The sequence below is a fragment of the Haliotis rubra genome, unplaced genomic scaffold (assembly GCF_003918875.1).
Source record: "Haliotis rubra isolate DU_JTF1 unplaced genomic scaffold, ASM391887v1 Scf2065, whole genome shotgun sequence".
Taxonomy (NCBI): Eukaryota; Metazoa; Mollusca; class Gastropoda; order Lepetellida; family Haliotidae; genus Haliotis; species Haliotis rubra.
The window spans coordinates 47406-68918 of NW_025766076.1; the positions used below are offsets into that span (position 1 = coordinate 47406).

The 21513-nt window shown below is 40.2% G+C and overlaps 2 long non-coding RNA genes across 2 annotated transcripts; both read left to right on the forward strand.

The window, feature by feature from the left end:
• The first annotated feature begins 1641 nt into the window (after positions 1-1641).
• Positions 1642-7171, forward strand: LOC124276158. The gene is made up of 3 exons (XR_006898431.1): positions 1642-1690; positions 6021-6164; positions 7003-7171. It is a non-coding gene; the product is annotated as an uncharacterized LOC124276158 (long non-coding RNA).
• Positions 7172-7276: 105 nt separating this feature from the next.
• Positions 7277-9079, forward strand: LOC124276159. The gene is made up of 3 exons (XR_006898433.1): positions 7277-7363; positions 8603-8653; positions 9005-9079. It is a non-coding gene; the product is annotated as an uncharacterized LOC124276159 (long non-coding RNA).
• The last annotated feature ends 12434 nt before the right edge of the window (positions 9080-21513 follow it).

A 21513-nucleotide genomic window follows, 5' to 3' on the forward strand; every position in this document is an offset into this window, starting at 1 on the left:
CCCACAATGCATTTAGTTGTAGAATGAATGGATCCACGTGTTTGTTATGAATGAAAAAGTAGTTCCGTCACAACATGACCTAACTGAGAGGTCATCGGTTATCCAATCAAATCGTTAGAATCTCAGGTCAAGTCGTTACGACACAGGTCAACGCGATACGACACACGTGTGACGTACGAGATTAGAATGCAACTCCCATATGTTGACCACGTGGGTAATAAATTCAATAACTAACCAGTAAGAGTATGACTAAAGAATAAGCTAAAAATGTCGCCTCTAGGCCATTTTCATAAAGAAATCAAAGCAACTCTGCAAACAGTAATATCCATTAACAAGAGCCCTAGTTTGGTTCCCGCCACTGGTACAAGGGCTGAAGGCTGCCTGCATCCGTCTGCATCATTTCTGAGGCGGCGCACTGTGGTTTGACTTTGGCACCACAGATAACCATTTTCATATGTGGCTGTCCTTTATGTCCAGTGAGTTTATGTGATTTGTGATGAAGCATGTGATTTGCACTACGTGATTGTGTGGATGTGGCGGTTAAAGAACGAATCTGGTGATCGTGGTGTAACGTGCATTGTCAGTGCTACTCAGTCTCAGTTAAATACCGAGTGTCTGGTTTGTACACAGATTAACTTCATTGGCCATTCATAAACACACATGGTGAATGATAGTCCACACGGTATAAGGTTCAATATTGACAAACGTTATGGATAACACCTTCTTTGATATCGCAAGTGCGACGTTTGGATACATATTCTATTGTTGTTGCTGCCAATAGTTCCACTGATTAAAATGAATGACTTACGTTGAACAGAGTCGCTTTAGAAAGCATCAGGCGTCTTTTGGGGCGTTGCTTCGTGGCTATGGAATGATTTATTCTCACATTCACCGTGATTGTAGTCTTCCTTCTCAGTCACTAAGCGCGGATTTATGTAAGAATTTGTCACGGTCAAAAGTCTTCAATGAAGCACAAGTTCGTATCTTGAATCCTGAGAACACAGTCAGATGCACGCAGAAACGCCTGATAGCTTTGCAAGTCGGACTCCAGAAGATCTCGGATAGCCTTCGTGGGGCAGGCGGTGCATTTGGGTAGTCTGATGGTTATAGTCACGCCAAACTCCTGAGTTCGCCCACTTCAGGTTCCCACGTCGTGATATTGGTCAAATGTTGCCATAAATGGGATGAAACCATACTCACTCATCCTGACATATTGTTTGTCTACCCTTTATTGTTTTCTTACGAATCCGCTCAAAGAATGTATTCTATCCAGTGCAGTGTATCACTACTAAAAGGATGATAATTCTTAAGTACTCCGGTCCATACCATCATTTGAAAACTGGAAACAACAGTAATTGACGCTCCAATCTGTTGCAACTATTATTCATTACAATTGACTCGCTGCATCCATTAGTCTGATGCCTATGCATATTTTAGCATATTTGCAGATGATATCTGCAATGAGCTGTTGTCCAGGTATGCTTTATGCTTGCAGATGGGGTTTACAAGAGACGTAGACCATGGTTATGCTTGGGTGGCCCTGGCAGCGTCGTTCAGCATCCATTTTACAATTGGACTAATGGGATATAGCTTTGGAGTGATAAATATCGCTATAATGGAAGAAATAGAAGATGACATAACAAAACGTCTTGGATTGGTTCTACGTTATTTGGGACTACTTCTCTAAGTGGTAAGACCGATTCTGTCCAACGGAATTCACATTCTACATTGATCATTTTGATATCACAGTTATTGTCTCACAAGATATTGATGTATCAAAGTTCTAAGATCAACAGTTTTTAAAGTTGCCAACATCATATTCTGAAGAGTATTCGTTGGTTTTTGTGATAATATTGTTTCCGGTTTTTTAACTATGCCATGACATTCCTTGTGTCTGTTTCATGGAGAGCAGTTGCATATGTTTCTGACGGGTGCACGTGTCATTAATATTAATATGCAGGAGTGAGCGAGGGAGTAATGTTTTACGCCACAGTCAGCAATATTCCAGCTATATGGCGGCGGTTTGTAAATAATCGAGTCTGGACCAGACAATCCACTGATCAACAGTATGAGCATCGATCTACGCAATTGGAAACCGATGACATGTGTCAACAAAGCCAGCGAGCCTGACCACCCGATCCTGTTAGTCGCCTCATACGACAAGCTTGGGTTACTGAAGACTCATTCTAACCCGGACCTTTACGGGTCTTAATATGCAGGATGTGCTCACCCTTTTCACTTGCATCACTATCTGATAGTAATGTATGAACACAACCCCAACATAATTTAGGAATCGTAAAACCGATTCAACTGCCCCTAGAGTTTTCCTTGTGAATCTTATTTCTTATGTATTTCAAGAATATTTCTGGTTTTACTGAAATTAAACAAAGTGCTAGTTCATTCTTCGTTTAAATATTTGACAAATACATCGATTAAATGAATATATTCTAAGAAGTTGATGAAGTTCTTCAGATACATTTCAATCTTCAAATAATGGTTCCTGAGTAGTTGGCCCTGATGTCTGATGTACAAGAGTTGTCCGTATGTTGTGCGAATACTGTTATCTTATCTGTTATCCCTGTCTCGTTTCTCCATGGTGGAGTCTAGGACTGACAGCACCATACCCCTGTCCGTAGGTTTCTCAGAAGTGATAAGCGTCTACGACCTGCAATTGGCGTTTGTTCTCCAATACGAAGCTCCTGGAGGGACATTTTCGTAACCAACAATAAAAATAATAATCTCGTAATAACGACTTACAATCTCGTAATAACGACTTCAAATCTCGTTATAACGACTTATAATCTCGTAATAACCACTTATAATCTCGTAATAACGATTTTTAGATCTCGTTATAACGACTTTAAATCTCGTTATAACGACTAGAAAAAAACCTCGTTATAACGATTTTTAAAAAACTCGTTATAACGATTTTAAATCTCGTTATAACGACTTTTGGTGGCCTTCATCTACTTCTGAATTGGGTCTTCTGCATGGACTGCTTGAACATAGAGTTCATGGTTTGGAACGACTTGATGAGCATCTGGTCTTATCCTGCGTAGCATCCCTGCTTGCCTTCCTGATACCTCCATGGAAGTCGCATCCCAAGGTTTGCACAGCAGAGGCTTGGTGTATAAATATATCCAACCATTGGCAGGAAGAGAGGAGACCCTGACGTCGCATAAGTGTGACTGTGAGACCATGATTCTCTCACCTGATGGGAACTGTGAGACCATGATTCTCTCACCTGATGGGAACTGTGAGACCATGATTCTCTCACCTGATGGGACCTGTGAGACCATGATTCTCTCACCTGATAGAAACTGTGAGACCATGATTCTCTCACCTGATGGGAACTGTGAGACCATGATTATCTCACCTGATAGAAACTGTGAGACCATGATTCTCTCACCTGATGGGACCTGTGAGACTATGATTCTCTCACCTGATTGGAACTGTGAGACCATGATTATATCACCTGATTGGACCTGTGAGACCATGATTCTCTCACCTGATGGGAACTGTGAGACCATGATTCGCTCACCTGATGGGAATTGTGAGACCATGATTCTCTCACCTGATGGGAATTGTGAGACCATGATTCGCTCACCTGATGGGAACTGTGGGACTATGATTCTCTCACCTGGTGGGAACTGTGAGACCATGATTCTCTCACCTGATGGGAACTGTGAGACCATGATTCTCTCAGCTGATGGGAACTGTGAGACCATGATTCTCTCACCTGATGGGAACTGTGAGACCATGATTCTCTCAGCTGATGGGAACTGTGAGACCATGATTCTCTCACCTGATGGGAACTGTGAGACCATGATTCTCTCACCTGATAGAAACTGTGAGACCATGATTCTCTCACCTGATGGGAACTGTGAGACCATGATTATCTCACCTGATAGAAACTGTGAGACCATGATTCCCTCACCTGATAGAAACTGTGAGACCATAATTCTCTCACCTGATGGGACCTGTGAGACTATGATTCTCTCTCCTGGTGGGAACTGTGAGACTATGATTCTCTCACCTGATGGGACCTGTGAGAATATGATTCTCTCACCTGATGGGACCTGTGAGACTATGATTCTCTCACCTGATGGGACCTGTGAGACTATGATTCTCTCACCTGATGGGACCTGTGAGACTATCATAAGTCAAACATTTATGACAGACCTACTGAAACCCATAAGGACAAGTATATCAAGAGTGAAGTTAACATAAACATCAGATAAAAAATACGTGTCTTTTAGACAACTATTATTGTAAATTATTATCCATCTTTTCTTTAATACCCAAATATATGGACACATATAACCTAGAATAGGTTAATACAGTCTTAGAGGCGGTGGGATAGCCTAGTGGTTCGCTCGTCACGCCGGAAGGCCAGGGTTCGATTCTTCACATGGGTACAGTTTGTGAAGCCCATTTCTGGTGTCTCCCCTCCTTGATATTGCTGGAATATTGCTAAACACGACGTAACATCATGCTCAGTCAGTCAGTCAGTAATACATTCTTAATCACTCTGAACAGGAATATACGTCTTCAAAAGAGATTTGGCAGGCAGACCCAAGTTGGCCAAACAACAAATTTAAGGTTCAAAAACATTCTGACAGCTGTCCTCAGTCTTATCTACATTAGGAAGTATTCCATGTCTCATGTGGGAAACATGTTTCAAAAGCAAACCCTCCCATAAATCTGATTTATTCAACAAATTCTCGTTACATGCAGTTTGGTGAATTATTAAGTTCTGGTTGATTCTTAAAACAAGTGTAGTGTATATATGGAGTGATGTGGATTATTAATATCGATCCCCAGCAGCAACTTGTAGATCTGATCCAGTTCTAATACATCAGTAGGACAAGGAAATGTTTCTGTTGTGTGGATGGATGTGAATGAGCTGAGTGAGTGAGTGAGTGACTGAGCAGGGTAGAGCGGAGCCGTGTGAGTATACGATAATGAATGAGTGAGTGTACGATAGTGAATGAGTGGCTGAGCTGAGTGGAACAGATTGGAGTGTGTGAGTGAGTGAGGGATAGATAGTGAGTGAGTGATAGTGAATGAGTGAGTGAGTATGGTTTTACGCTGCTTTAGCAATATCCCAGCAATATCACGCGGGAGACACCAGAAATGGGCTTCATATATAGTCCCCATTTGGGTAATCGAACCCGTGATGAGAGGATGCTTTAACCATTAGGCTACCCACTGCCCATGAGTGAGTGAGTGGATGACAGCGAGTGTGTGAAAGTGTGGGTGGGCGAGTGAGTGAGTGACCCTAGTTGCCATAGCAGCCATATGACTTTAAGCGGACAACATTTAAGCTGAAGTACCAGGTAAAACATGCGCAGTGACTGCTTGCTATAACTTGGCCATTGTGATAATGAAATAATATGGCCTCTTATACAGAGCACAAACCTTCACACCTAAATATACTAAGGATTTGCTAAAGTCAGTACACATAACTATACCGGTATATATTAATCATGATGAGATACACAAAAGAAGAAAAGCAAATACATGAAACGGAAATTAGTTCAGAAAGTGAAGAAAGGTGGCATTGGTGTTTAGTTTCAAAATATGTACTATGTTCACATTATGTCAGGGAAGCATATTTCAGCCAGGCTACAGATCAAACAAGGGAAGCAAGGATGTTATGCAGGACTGTAAAGAACAGATGCTCATCAAGTTGGTCCCAACCATGAACTCTATGTTCAAGCAGTCCATGCAGAAGACCCAATTCAGAAGTAGATGAACGCCACCAAAAGTCGTTATAACGAGATTTAAAAGTCGTTATTACGAGTGTTTGGAAAGTTGTTATAACGAGATCTAAAGGTCGTTATTACGAGATTATTTTTCTATTTTTAATTACGCAAATGTCCCTTCAGGAGCTTCGTACTCCAAAGCCGAAGAGCAGTGGTACGACTCAGTTTCTCTCAAAAGCGAGTTAAACGAATCTGACATTCACACAAATCCAAAATCGAGAGCACTAATCTCTGATTTACTGATTTCAACAGGCCCTGTTGCTGGTATGGTTCATCAGAAACTAGGCTCCAGAAAAACAGCTATGATATGCGGGGTGTTGATGCTGATTGGGATGACATCGGCATACTTCTGTCAAACAGTGTTGGGGTTATTAATCACATACGGACTGGTGACAGGTAGGAATATCTCCATTTACCGTTTTATCCACAAGAGTCACATCTTGGTAACGCAACCGTTTCCAGTCATATTAGTGCTTTGGGACGTATGCTTAGGAAATGGTCTTCCGTGTTAAGTTTTTCTTTGTGAGGTGACATGCTGTCAAATGTTATACTTGAAAGCTACATGGATGTAATTGATAACATCAATGTACTTAACCGCAATTAACTTAATTTAACTGGAAGCTGAAACTTGAAACATGAATTAGCAATTTCAGACGTGAATTATAACTTAGCAACAGAAACTGTGTGGTTTTTAGAGTGTGAATAAATTTCTTTAGGTTTTTTTTATTTTCATTTGTATCTTTACACGAACATCCACATGATGGACATGTTTGTGTTCAGGGTCATGCCAGATATGACCCCTTTGGGGTTCGACATAATACACCACTGTGACCATGATAGTGGCTAAAATGTACACCGATTTTATGCTTAACGCTGCGAACTAAGGGTGGGAAAAACATATCTCTGTCAGTTGAATGCCATTTATCTTAACTTCTTTTTAGAATAATCGCATATTACCTGCTTTCACTCGTTAGGTATGTTTTGGAACAACTAGATAAATGGTGTGTTGCAGAGTGAGTGAGTATGGTTTATGTCGCTTTTATCAATATTTCAGTAATTCTTAGGCGGTGGGACACCGAATATGGGCTTCACACCTTGCCCTCACGTGGGTAATCGAACCCGATTCTTCAGCGTGACGATTGAACGCTTTAACCACTAGGCAACCCCACCGCCCCAGTGAGTGAGAGATACTCGAGAACTATGGCCTCTGATTTGCCTTTTGCTATTGTTACAGGATTGGCTTTAGGTCTTGCATCAAATGTTGCTGGAGTCGTCCCAGGATATTACTTTCTGAAAAGAAGACCTATTGCTTTTGGAGTGTCCATGGCCGGGGGTGGAGCTGGTCTCTTCACTGGGCCATTGGCACGGTACCTCCTCGACCAATACAACCTACATGGAACACTTCTCATTATTGCCCAACTGTTACAATGCTCAGCTTGTGTTCAGTTGTTTGTATGGGACATATTGCCATGGCGTATATTCGCTTCTTGGACCTATGACAACTAGGCTTCTTGGTTTACCAAATGCTTCTATTTCGTACGGAATCGTTAGTCTCTTCATCGGAGGTGGACATTTGCTGGGACCACCTATTGCAAGTAAGTTTGCACCCTCTTGATAGTCTCTCCTTGAATTGAGTAAATCGATCTATGTCACGAATGGGTTATTTTAAATACGTATCATGTTGACATCACTGTCGGGAGCACTGCTAGATAAAGTTGAGGATTGATGTACTCTAATTATCCTCCACATGGGGGTGGGGGTGGGGGTGTTGGTGTTGTTTTTATTAAAATGCGCTCCATCCGTGCGTATTCCTCTTTTCCCGGAGCAGAACTTCAAAACCAATCTCTATTTCTTTACCAAACTTGGCACTTATATAGATCTGGTGGTGTACTGGTGTCTTTTGATAGTTTTGGATTTCTGAATAAAATATTTATTGCGTTTCCTTGGCAACAAGTTTGACTTTGACTGAAATTGGTGGTAGTGTTCTTTTCCGGAGCAAAACTTGGAAACCGTTAACTATTTCTTCACCAAACCTGGCACATAGATTGGTCATGTGGTGTACTGGTGCCTTTTGATAGTTTTGGAATTCTGAATAAAATACTTTTTTTGCGTTTCCATGGCAACAAGTTCTACTTCGACTGAATTTGGTGGTTTGTGCTCTTTCCGGGCAGAACCTTAAACCATTCACTATTTCTTCACCCAAATCGGCACATAGATAGGGTCTGGTGGTGTACTGGTGCCTTTTGATATTTTGGAATTCGGAACAAAGTATTTTTTTGTGTTTCCGTGCTGCCAGGCTTCGACTGTATTTGGTGGTAGTGCTCCTTACTGGAGCAGAACTTGAAAACCTTTCAATACTCTCCTTCCACTTTGCCATATACACAGCAAAACATTTGATATAATTATAACTAGTAGACATATTCATGAAGAGTGTTTTGCCATTGCGGGAAAACCGCTACTCTTACAATATGATTTCTTATCCTACTCGTCATGGACCATTTGTTACATTAGTAGGTTTCTAAATGGTTTTCATGTGAACAATTGACTAGCCCTTGCATGTGTTTATGAAGTGTGCGACCAGTTGGGCAGGGTATGCACTCTTTCTCAAGCACCCGTTATCATCGCTGTTTGATAGTGTTTTATAAACGCATGCTTGTGATATAGTCGAAATCGTATAAAGACTCTGCTCTTTGCAGAGAGTTCTTGTGGATTTGAACAGGGGTTTACCGCTTTTTAATGACCCGACTACACCTTCCAGTCAAACGGATTTCCCTCAACATTGTAAATATTTGATGTCCATTATTATTTCAGATGCATTTTTTACATGTTTTCAGGTTTCTTCTATAAAGGAAGTGGGATATATGAATATACCTACGTATTTTCAGGTAAGAACATGTAATGTCATTGACTGAGATTCTGGTCCACTGCTGACACGTGCATATGCGCAAAACATAAGGTGGCAGTTTCTCGTCCCAATAAACTACATATATATGCGGGTTTTGTTTCTGCGAACATGACATTGTGTTTCAATATTCCTAGTAAATAATTTGTGAAAGAGGGTCGTTACTGGCGAGTCTTCGCACATTACAGAAACAAGGTAACTTAAATTGCATTTCGTTATATGTTGTACTTTGACTATTTGCTGCTTTCCTTGGAATATTTCAATTCTAGACTGTTTTATTATGGTGTTTGTATTATGTTTGCGCCATCAATAATACTCTCATTTTTCTTTCCAGGTCTATGTTCTGTCCTGAGTTCAATATCAGTTGCATCCACAAGTGCATTTAGAAGTAGGCGGCTAGACGATTAAAAGCCAGATCTATCGCGGTTGACATGTTGGTTTGATTCAACGAAATCGTGTATTATGCGCGAACTGTATATTAAGTAAATGCTGTATGGTTTTATTAACATTTAGACACCTAACTGTACACTGGTATGTATACCCTAACAAACCAAATGTTGGTGCCCTAAATGCTGCGTTTTGTTTTCTGATAAAGGGCGTATGCGACAGAGGGGCGCTGAATACTTAGAATACGGTATATATACTATACTGGTGACTTTGGAACGTAGGATTGTTCTTGAACTGAAGACCTGTTTACCAGGATAGATCCTAGCTGTGAATTGTCCGTAGGTCAGCTATGACTGGTAGCGAGTGAGGGCGGATCAACGGATGAATCATGACCCAGTGGACTGTCTACATCTACATCACGGACAATCTCCATAGCAACACATCTATGATGGTTGGTTCAAGCTGTTGATGGCATCTGTTTTCCACGGGAAAATATACCTTTATCCAATGAAGCAAAGGTCTTAATTTTTTTTCGAGTAATATTGTCATGCAAACTGTTTGACTTGATGAAGCGTGCAGTTACAGCCTTTCTCATGAGTTGTCCGCTGGCGTTTGAGTACAATGGCAAAAGTGTTGGTTTTTTGGTTTTATTGTAAGTTCAATATTTTACTCAAATTGCAAAAGATAGTTATCTACACTTTAAATAACATAGTGGGAACTTAAAAAAGAAGGGGTTTGTTGCTCTTGGATTTCTGCGATCTGTGAGCATATTTTTTCAGTTGGACTTGCCGTACCACCTTAAAGTATTATTGTTCATATGTTACCACAATATTGACATTAGATCACTCGAATATTTTCTGTCTTGTGAATTGAGATACATGCAAAATCAAAGAATGATACATTTGGCATAAAAGGTTTTTATAACCTGTAGGCTTCTTTCTTGTGAAGGGCCTTAGTATGGTGATCTACGTTCAGTTGTTGGCGCTCTATAGCCCGTATTTTATATTGTATTGTCTTCTTTAATTGGAATATTTTAACTTTGCGCTAGTTTTATATTTATAACAGTGATTCTCTAGTCTTTTTACTGTCCATCGTCGACAGGTTTTAATCTTTAAAATGTTTCTACTTTTCATTCTATGGCTTGTTTTCGTCACGATATGGCTGCAATATTGCCGATGTGACGTTAAATCTTAACTCACTCACTCACTCACTTTCTTGTGAATAAGGAACAGGCAAACAGGCCGATGTAAGTGAGCACTTTTGTCTCAATTCTACTGTCTCTGACTAGGTGAATAGTGAGTATTTGAATATGGTTTGTACGCCGCTTTAGAAATATTCCAGCAATATCGTGGCGGGGACAACAGAAATGATCTTCATACATTGAAACCATATGGGAAATCGAACCCGGGTATTCGACGTGACGAGTGAACGCTTTAACCACTCAGCTACCCGTAGTTGAATAGAGATCGGAAGCAGATTAGTTGCGCATTGTAAATGCAACGTAGACGAACATCACATTGTAATATGCGAACCTTTGATTTCAAAATTGGCAAACATAACGTGTTTCTTTATCCATAGATATCCATTATGCACACCCGTGAAGATCAGGGTTTGAATTGATCTTCAGTGTTCCATGCTTGTCGCCACTAACCGGATCGGGTGGTCAGACTAGCTGACTTGGTTGACAACATGTTATCGTACCTCAGTTCGTACCCCAGTAGATCGATGCTCATACTGTTGATCACTGGATTGACTGGTCCAGACTCGATTATCTACAGACCACACGCCATATAGCTGGAATATTGCTGAGTCGACGTAAACTAAAATCACTCTCTGCTCGCTCCACTATGCAGAAGAACATAAAGGCTATCTGTTCTCTCATATAACGCACTTCAGGACTAATTGAAGTTTTGAAGTTAATGCAACAAACGAAGTAAGTTGTAAACCCACACAGCAATGCAGTGCTGGGAAACGAGTGACAAGATTATGTTCACTTAAGGTCACATGGCCCGTAGTTCTGCATATACAATGCATGCACACACAAGTGCGCTGCTTCTGCGGAAATTATACATGAACGTTTATCTTGGAAGATTTCTTTTTAAATACTATTGTTGATACCTGAACGAATTGTTCATGACATACTAAACTCGTATAATTTATCAGTGGAGGATTCTATAATATTAATGCTGTAAAACATTTCTCTGCTCGGCAGAACATTCGACAAGGACGTCAGTGGAACGTGAATTACAATTTATGCACGAAACCATTTGGGGATCATCATTTTGCGTTTAGCCAAGCATACACCGAACTTACTCAACTTATGTACTGCACTACGACAATTACAAATATACCCTCAAGTACGTGCTTAGAAGGATATAATTATACATTTTGTCAACGCCCATTATAGGTTTGAAACCACGACTACAAATTCAAATTTGAAATCTTGTGCATCGGCACCACTTCATGACTCCTCTATTTCTTTACATCTCAGCCACTCAAAAAAGACGCTGATATTAGCACAATCCAGATACATGGAGTAATCCAGATAAACGCGAAAGCCTGGTTTCCTGAATAATAGCTTACGGATATGAAAACCCCAATTTATCTTACCATTAGCATCATGAATCCGTAACACATCATAGCAAGTTCTCGGATATCTGGAACTTTCCATATGAAGAAGCCTGCAGCAATACTCTATGCACCACGGCTATAATAACGTACAATCTACATCTCCTAATCAAGGTCACTTATATTTTAGATCTCATTTTGTGTGAACCATCATATGCATTGTGTCGTGTCACATGATCTGCATGTAAGCTATGAGCCCGAGACTAAAGCCGAGTCACGATATGTGCGAGTCACGGTATGGCTGAAATATTGCCGATGTGACTATAAATCTTAACTAACTCATGAGGCATGGCGTAGGTACCATTTAACTCACTCCAGTGAGTTTATTTTTACGCCTCAATATTCCAGCTGTATGGCGACGATCTGTAAATAATCGAGTCTGGACCAGACAATCCAGTGAACAGCAGCATGAGCATCGATTTTCGCAACTGGGATACGATGACATGTGTCAACCAAGTCAGCGAGTCTGACAACCCGATCCCGTGGGTCGCCTCTTGCGACAAGCATGGGCTGCTACTGAAGATCAATTTTAACCCGGATCTTCAAGGGACTACTCACTCAGTGATTATATTATTATTATTATAGGATATTTATATAGCGCACATTGCCATGCAGTTAGTACATGATCAAGGCGCTGACATTTTTTCCCTCGATCACTAGATGTCAATCTCAACGGCACATCGTTTTTTTATCAATCTCAACTCCCCGGGGTCATACAACTCTTGCAGCCACTAAGCGCACCGAGGTATTGCGGCTGTCTCATCCTTGCGAGGTACCTGTTTACAGCTAGGTGGACTGCGACACATAGTCACAGTACTTTGTCCAAGTTTACTGCACGTTGCTGTATCCGCAACTAGGTGTTTGCGCATATTCATGTGGCCATCATATGGTCATATACCAACGGATTCGTGGGTTCTTTTAAGTGCACAGGTTTGTGTACTGTACACTAGGGGTTGTGACAACAATGGAAGTCTGCACTCAAAGTTGACGCCAATGTTTTTACGCCCGATCAAAGGTGGGCTCGATTCCCGTAACCTGAAGCTCGCTGGATCAGTAGCCCCTGGCGCCCTAGCCAGCTCGCCCACCATGCCACCATTTACTCCCATCCATACTCAGTTCATCTGAAAACTAATGTCATTTGTTATTACAGTGGTCACCCAAGTAATTGTTGCCCAAATTGTGATATGATTACGTGTGCATGTTCCATGAGAGGGGTATATGTTCCCTCTATGCTACCTACCCGACCCGTGAAGATCCGCGCTACAATTGAATAAACTCACTCCTACCCGAGCCAAGGGTTCTGTCACCTACGAGAACGGTGCTTAACGCATATATCTGGGAGGCGACTGACGGGTTTTGGTGGTCAGACTCACAGAGTGTTGATGTATTCCATCGTATCCCAAATGAGTAGACCGTTGCTCATGGTGTCAGTCAATAGATTGTGTGTCCAGACTCATTTTTCCTAATTACTGCTTAAAGAAACAAAGAAACAAACACACAACAATATTTTCTGTTGGAAACCTCCCAATCACCAACACGGGACAGAAATGTTTATATATAAAAGAAGAGCAAGGTGCGAGTCCCGAACAGGTACAGCGTTTGAAATCTTTGTGACCTTCTTCACCTTAATTGTTCCGCATCATGGCCAAACGTGGATGACAACACAACACTGTAGACGTCACCTGTTTGAGAGGCACAATAGGTTAGGGACCCCTATCTTGCTCATACTGAGGTCAGCGTCAACAAGTTGACTTAAGACGTAGCGTTGCATTTGCATGCAATAGTTATCTTGGGTCAAGATCTGTCAACTACTTGCCAGCCCATATCAACGCACACCCTGCCAGGGACTATGATTTCAACTTCAAGTGATCTGTTTTAAAATTGGCCAGACGTTATAACACATTGCCTGTACTACAAGAGACTCAAACAGCGGATTACACGGTAACGTTAAACTCCGTGGCTATGAACGGAGCTTAGTTATGAGGTGATAATTCACACGTTTAAGCTACTCAGAAACAGGTAAGATCCAAGCTGCATCGTTTACTGATATTTTTTCAAAACGATCGTTGTTTTGATGTTTTGTTTTTTGCATTAATGTAATGCACATTTAGATTTCGTTTTTAAATTTACTGCTGAATAGATCACTGAGGAAATAATTTGATGTGGACAAACTTGGTTCCCTTGGGTGTGAGGTTGGCGTTCCTCTGATCATTTTAGCATCCCTCTGGTCTTGGCTTCGAATAAGTGATTCATCTTAATCACGATACTATGTTTAATCTCATCACCCGGGGATTATGTGATAACTAGATAATACGGTACAAAGTTTGACAACTGTTACCCCCTTTATTGGACCGGGTATTGGGGATCGGCGCTAAAGGTGATGCAAGATATGGATGACCAAGACAGCTATATTGTCGTACATAACAGTGCCATTTACGCATTACATGAACAACTCCGTGAAGATCCGAGTCAGAATTGGTCTTCATGCAAACCCACTCGTTTAAAAACTTAATTTGATTTATATCAATTAAACATCTATAAATTGCAAATGGTTTATATGCACACTTGATAATGTTCTGAATATGTTACATAGTCAGGTATCATTTCAAAACATTTGAACACCCTTATATGATATTTGTTAGTCAGATGACATTTTAACGTGACTTAAATTGAGAGCATTCATTCATAATGATATAATAAAGAATGTAATATCAAAGGAGACGAGCATTCAACATAATTCCAACTCTGCTATACTCCCCTCAATAGGAAACTGTGGGCCTCACAACGCCATGGCGGTGAACTTGATCAAGCCTTAGCGCTTAATGCTATAACCAAATCCATTCTTGAATGTCATTGTATCTCAGTTACGTAGATCGATGCTCATGCTGTTGATCACTGGATTAACATGCCGAGACTCGATTATTTACAGACCATCGCCATATTGCTGAGATTTTGCCTAAGTGCAGCGTTAACCAAGAAGCAAACAATGGTTCATGGAATGTACGTTCGTTAGTTTGAATACCATATTCCCTGGATCTGTACTCTTGTCAGCAGTCACCGCCTGACCAAGGACCCGCTCCAGGAGCAGTTTTCCTCTTGGGGAATCAATTCTGCCTGTCCTCATTTATCGGTCTGACAAATCAAGGAACCCATTTTATCACCGGTACAAGTAAAGCGAGAAACATCATCTATTTCAACGACCATAAGAAATCTCTCATTTTATTGTACGGTCGCGACTAAATCATAATTATACAAGTATGAATCACAGTCGGTAATTATACCATGACTTTACGATGGGCACGCTTATCCTCCCCCAGTGTTGGCACACCTGGTAAATACATGCAAAGGCACGTGAGTTGTGTACCTGAAAACCAAGGCCATGAATGTTATAACCGTGATCACTTTTGTCCTTCAACGTTCTTTGAAGTCTTCGTTGAAAGAGCTTGCACGACTGTAAATCAGGCTGTGAAATGTGATAACAAAATGCTCGAGTTATTGCTGGAGTGTTGCCTCTATTAAAAGGCTTGCACGTAAGCTTGTTTGTGACTTGAAGACATGCTCGAGCTGATGAAGTTCTAAATAGAGCATTCACTTTGAATCTTCGTGCATATATCGTATTCGAAACAGATGCATCAGTCTTACTGGTCCCTTTATTTCTAGTTCAGGCTGCATATTGTATTTAGTGGAACAGTTCTTGTCAATTTGAATCTTCATGCATATACCTTATTTGAAACAGATGCATTAATCTCACGGGCCCCTTATTTCTAGTTCAGCCTGCACATTGTATATGTGCTCGTACTGTTACTTCGTATTCCATCCCTTAATCAAAGCAAAGTTCGACGGTATGCATACTAATTATAATTTTTTATCACATGCTGAACGCTATCCGTCACCATCAGACCACCGCATAAGCTGGGTAAGCATGTGACGAATACAGCTTCCTTCTCGCCTCTAATAGCTGCGGCACAGGGTTGTTTAGCCAGTATCTATTTCCAGTCCCTTAGTACAGGTATGTATTTCCACACAATCGCAACGCGTCATCCATAATCCATTATATGATATCTTCAAATGTTCCATTCGCCACCATGACTTCGTTTCAGCAATTGACGTCTTATCAGTAACTTCGAGATGAGTCAAATTTGATTGAAAGGAAAAGGGTTACTCTGTGCAACTCTAACCAAAGATAAAATGTCATTTCCTAAAAAAAATACTTGTCTCAATATCTTTCCAAATTGCACTTTGTATCTTTAAGGGGAAGGTAGAAGTTAATTTTAAGTGTAGTCCCCAGCCGAGAAGGATTCTCAGTCAGCAATCCGCCATCACAAGCACTTGGAACATTAACCCATACGGAACAACTGGGATATAAGCAATTGGATTGAAGGTATGCGAAAGCATACAGGTGCATGTGGTAGTTGTCCACTTGAGGTTTACGGCTTAATGGTAGCAAGCTGTCAAGTCTTTCAAAGTCAGTGGACAGGGCCCGCTGTGGTCATCGGGTCAACGTTATATCTGCTCATTGGTGCAGCACTGAGCCACAGTCGGTCCACCATCACCAGCGTAGCGGTTGCCCAACAAAGAGAAGGTGACAGAGTAGATGATAATTACATGACGACCCAAATTACCCTGTGATTCATTATCTGTAATCTCATTTTCTGTAATATCTCTAATTACGTATTTTAGAGAAATGAAAAGCGAAGTGGGCACCGCAAAGCCTACAAATTCCATGTATTTACATCAGCGCCTCACAACGTCCCAAATGTTCAAATGATTTCATAATCTTTTCTTGGTTCTGAATCCTAGCAGGACTTTGGCCAAGACAAGAATAAAAGATGCGTTGTATTTACATGACACATTTTGTTGTTTTACATTGTCACTAGTATAACAGTATTTTATTATCGCCTGCACCCACCATCGTCTATGTATTTCTTAGTAACACTGTACTGCTTGACTGTGTTGAATATTCCATCACAAGGGATATCTATTCTCAAAGTAAAAACTATGAAGGATCTTTTTAGTAATATAAGTTCTCATTTAATTATTGCCTTTTTAAAAAAATTAGACTTGTTAACTGATTTGTAAATAGATAAATCTTTTAATATTGGTAGTTTGAATTAGTAACTGAGATTGTTAGTGGCTGTACCCTCAAAGGTGGCTGGAAGTAGCGTAAAATTATTATTGTCCTCCTGCGAGGGTAATGTAACTCATTTTCAGAGTCAAGTCAGTTTAAGTGTACCAGGTTTTTAATCGTAGTATTTTGTGCTTTTTAATGTATGGCTAAATCAGCATCAACGCCAATGGCTGGAAGGGATGGAGTATAGAAATCAATATAGTCCATACAGGTAGCAAAAACAATGTAAATCCCCATGGGCCTTGGGGCATGTGATCTACCTTCAGCTGTCGGCGATCTGGCAGCCCGTATTTTATATTGTATTGTCTTCTTTGAGTTGGAATATTTTTAACTTTGTAGCTAGTTTTATATTTATAACTGTGATTCTCTAGTCTTTTTTACTCGTCCATCGTCGACGGGTTTTAATCTTCAAAATGTTTCTACTTTTATTGTGTCTGAGTTTGTTTACGTCACGATATGGCTGCAATAGTGCTTACCGTGACGTTAAGTATTAACTCACTCACTCACTCTTAGTAACACAATGCACGTACGCCATGAGTTGGAAAGTTCACCAGAAAATATTTTGGGACTTCGGGCAATGCAGAAGCATTTATTGCATGACGAAGTAAAAACAAGACCCGAGTTTAAGAAATGGGGATTCAGACAACTATTTCGTAGCGAGGAGATGAAACCAAATTAAAATTCTGCCCTGGGTCTGCATTGTCCATTAACGATTGGAGTCATCTTCTATTATATACTCTGGCCAAGGCCATGTAGTCCCTGAATCTCACAGAGGGAGATGCTTTACTAATGTTCTGAGACGTGTAATGATCCGGGCTAGAGATTAGTCTTCAGTAATCCATGCTTGTCGTAAAGAGGTGATAAACGGGATCCGGGTGGTGACACATGTCATCGTATACCCCAATTGCGTAGGATTGATGTTCATTGCTAAGTTGATCGCTGGATTGTCTGGTCAAGACAAACGTGCGGCGTTAAACAGACCAACAATATGAAGCCAACTTATGTTCAGAGATTACAATCAGTATGGAAACATCCAGCAGTGAGTGTAACTACTCCAGGCATGATAATGTAGTAAACTCCCTGTATCTTACTGACCAGGAACCGTCCTCATACAGGTTAAAGGGAACAGGTTACCGAATTCATATTACATCATAATACATGTATGTACGTATGTCCCCTTTTATCAAACCATATCTGCTATAGCAAATAATATATGTTCATTAACCCCACCTGTCGTAATAAATACGCTTCATTTCATTAACCGAATTCCCTTTCATTGAATATAATTATACAGGTTTGGAATACGTGTCATGTCCCTTCCTTGCACTTGTGAAATGAACCCTTGGTATGCAGCTTAGGAGATGATGATTTGACACAAAAGAAGCAAGAGGAAAAATGCACCGTGTAGTGAGTGTGTTTAGCTCCCTTTGTAGAGCTACCAGACTCCCACTGCTCGCGTGAATAAACCCCCAATGTGTCAGCCATATGTGAAGAGCTTTATTTAGAAACAATGTACTGTTTCGTCCACAGGACTTTTAGCTGTTTGCTTCTTAGCACTGGGTTAGGAAGTGGGTCGCATTGTGCACGACTGAGCAAGTGTGGTATGACAATATGCATGCATGATCTATAATAACTGCTATGTAGGGACCGTGTTTTGCGTCTGTGTGTGTTCCTGTGAACATTTGTGTCTTGTTTCCTGACCACAATTGCCATGTTTGTTGTGAGAAGACTTACATTCACAGGTCCCTTCCTGTATTAGTGTCATACAGGGCCGCATTTCACAGAGGGATCATAGGGACTACGACTAGCTTATCTCCTATACTTTTACCATAGAGTTACAACAGCCGTAGCACTAAGATAGCTTTTGTGAAACAGGGCCCAGTTTAGTTATTACATAATTGGTTGGTAACTGACAGCTGTCTCTTGTGAGAACATGTCTGTGTGTGTGATACTGAATTAATGGGATTGTTGAGCCGCAACACGGTCAGTGTGTGTTGCACTGCACGTAACCCATGGTCAGAATTGATCTTCAGTCGTAAGAGGCGACTAACTGGATCGGGGTGGTCAGGCTCACTTACTTGGTTGACACATGGTCATCGAATCCATATTGCGCAGATCGATGCTCATGTTGTCGATTACTGGGATGTCTGGTCCAGACTCAATTATTTACTGACCGCCGCCATATGATGGCTGGGATTATTGCTGAAAGCCTTTAAAACTAAACTGTTGTGGCGAGTCAGTTTAGTTACAGATGTACGTCGATATTTAGAGGCATTCTGGTTTTGTCGCCAGCATCAGCAAGTCCCTCAGGCCCCATTGTTGTGTGTGTGATACCAACAACTAGAATAAGCACAGCAAAATAACTTAGTTTGCTCTTGCAGAAACCCAATTAATACTGGGTAATGTAGGTTTCCGCTAGGGTTTCAGTATCCGGGAAACAGACAATACCGAGTTTTCCGCATAGTTTACAAAACTGAAATAACTAACAAATCTAGGGTTTCGGTCAAAGTTTCTACAACTGAAGAATTATCAATATGCGTTTCCATTTTAGCTCGTAGTTCAGCTGGAAACATTCATAGCAAAATGACTAGTTTCTGCCATTGCGGAAACCCATTGAATACTGGGTGTAATGTAGGTTTCCGCCAGGGTTTCTGTTGGTTTCGAAAGCTTAGATGAGTAATGGCTGAAACTGCAACTCTTGTGCTGTTCCATCGGGGACAATATTTACTTTATCGTTACATTTGGTAAAAGATAATTTCTATACACTGTATACAGAATCCAGCTAGGAGTCCATGTATGGAAGCAAAAGTACTGTACGTTCCTGTAGTCCCTAGTATGTTCTGATCAACCTTCAGGTGTTGGCAATCTATAGCCCATTTTTATGCTGTACCTGCCAAAGTGTTTACGATTACATGTACCAGTTTTTAGTGTACATTTGTGATAGATCAAGTTATTTTACTGTCCTTAGAAGACAGGTAGGTATATAAGTTCTTTTTATTTCCATGTACACATTTTACAAATTTAAGATTTACGACTTTCAATGATATGGCTGCCGATGCTTATCTTTGTAACTCACTCTCACCATTCTGCATAACTTGTGAATGTACCGGTATTTATTACATTGTAATAATGAAAACAACAAAACCACAGTAACACAGTCACCATTAAGGATTCATTCGTTTCATTATTTTGAATAGCCTCACATTTCAAGAAGGAACCCAACAATGTATGTATGTATGTATGTATGTATGTATGTATATGTGTATGTGTGTGTGTGTGTGTGTGTGTGTGTGTGTGTGTGTGTGTGTGTAATGTGTAATGTATTCATGTATGTATGTATGTATGTATGTATGTATGTGGAGAAGCCATCAAGAGGGAATCTTCAGCATTGGAGAACACAACTTCTGTATGAATATGCAAATGTCTAGAAATATGTCAAAACCCTACAACATTTTATGCATAAGGATGAAATGATGTCTACTAGTGCAGGCATAACATGCACTTGCTGTGGTATTTATTAAACAGATTTTAAAATTCAAATTCAAATGTTTATTGTATGGAAGGTCATGGGCCCATATACATGGGGGAGTGTACATTTGGAGCTGCCTCAATGTATCTTAACATATACACACTAACAATCTCACATAGTAAAGGACTTGGCAACGTGCTGACAATCATGAAGCTTCTATTGCACTCATACTGACTGACAAGCAATCCTCTGATCTGTGGTACATATGAAGCAAGAGCCTGGAGTTGAAGGACATTTGTTTTGCCACACAGAGAAAGGGGAAATATAAGTTGATTACAACAAGGCTTGAACCTAGTCCCACAACCGCAAACAGATGGTGTATACTCTACTTAAGATCGGTGGGTGAATATGAAGAGTCCTTGGTTGATGTCTGGCACAAATTATCGCCGCCATGCTCATGGTCCCACACAGATTCTTTGCATCATCCTGCAAATACAATACATACAATGCTTAGTAAGTAAAACTACAAAACAGCCAAAGAGAGTAACACATGCTTATGCATATTCAAAACATGCAATAGTGGGTATATCTGATCACAGTATGAAATTATAAAATTAGAACGACTAATCTAGATGTACCCAAAAAGATTTTTTTTTCACAATCACAAGGAAAGATCTGTAGTGACAATATGTATAATGTATGTGTCCATTGGACATGTCACTTATTTGATTGAGTTGGTACCAGAAAATAGTAAGCCAACCCAGTATTCTGAAGCAAATTGTGGTAAATATTTATTACTGTTACTGCACTCTATATTCAAGGTAACATCTAATACCAAATCGCCAATTGAAATCTAAGAATAGGTAAAACGGTACATACATATTTTAAATAGATAATGAGATCATGTTTAAACTACTGAATGTAACACCTTATTATACATGTGGATCTTATTCATTCTAAATTGAAAGGACTAACTCTACTGAGAGAAAGTGATAAAACCTAACATTTCCATGAATGAAAAATCATTGGGTATTTAGTAGTTTTATCAACCCTCTAAAAGAAACATTCACAGCAATGCATAATAACAAAAAATATTATTTTTTAATGTGACCTTTTACTTTAATTTAAAAGCTGTATAATGTGTAACTTCAAACTTATTCATCTTCGATAGTTACAGTTACATATTTGACATACAATAATAGCAATACGTAACTGTCCTTAAAGCATCGAG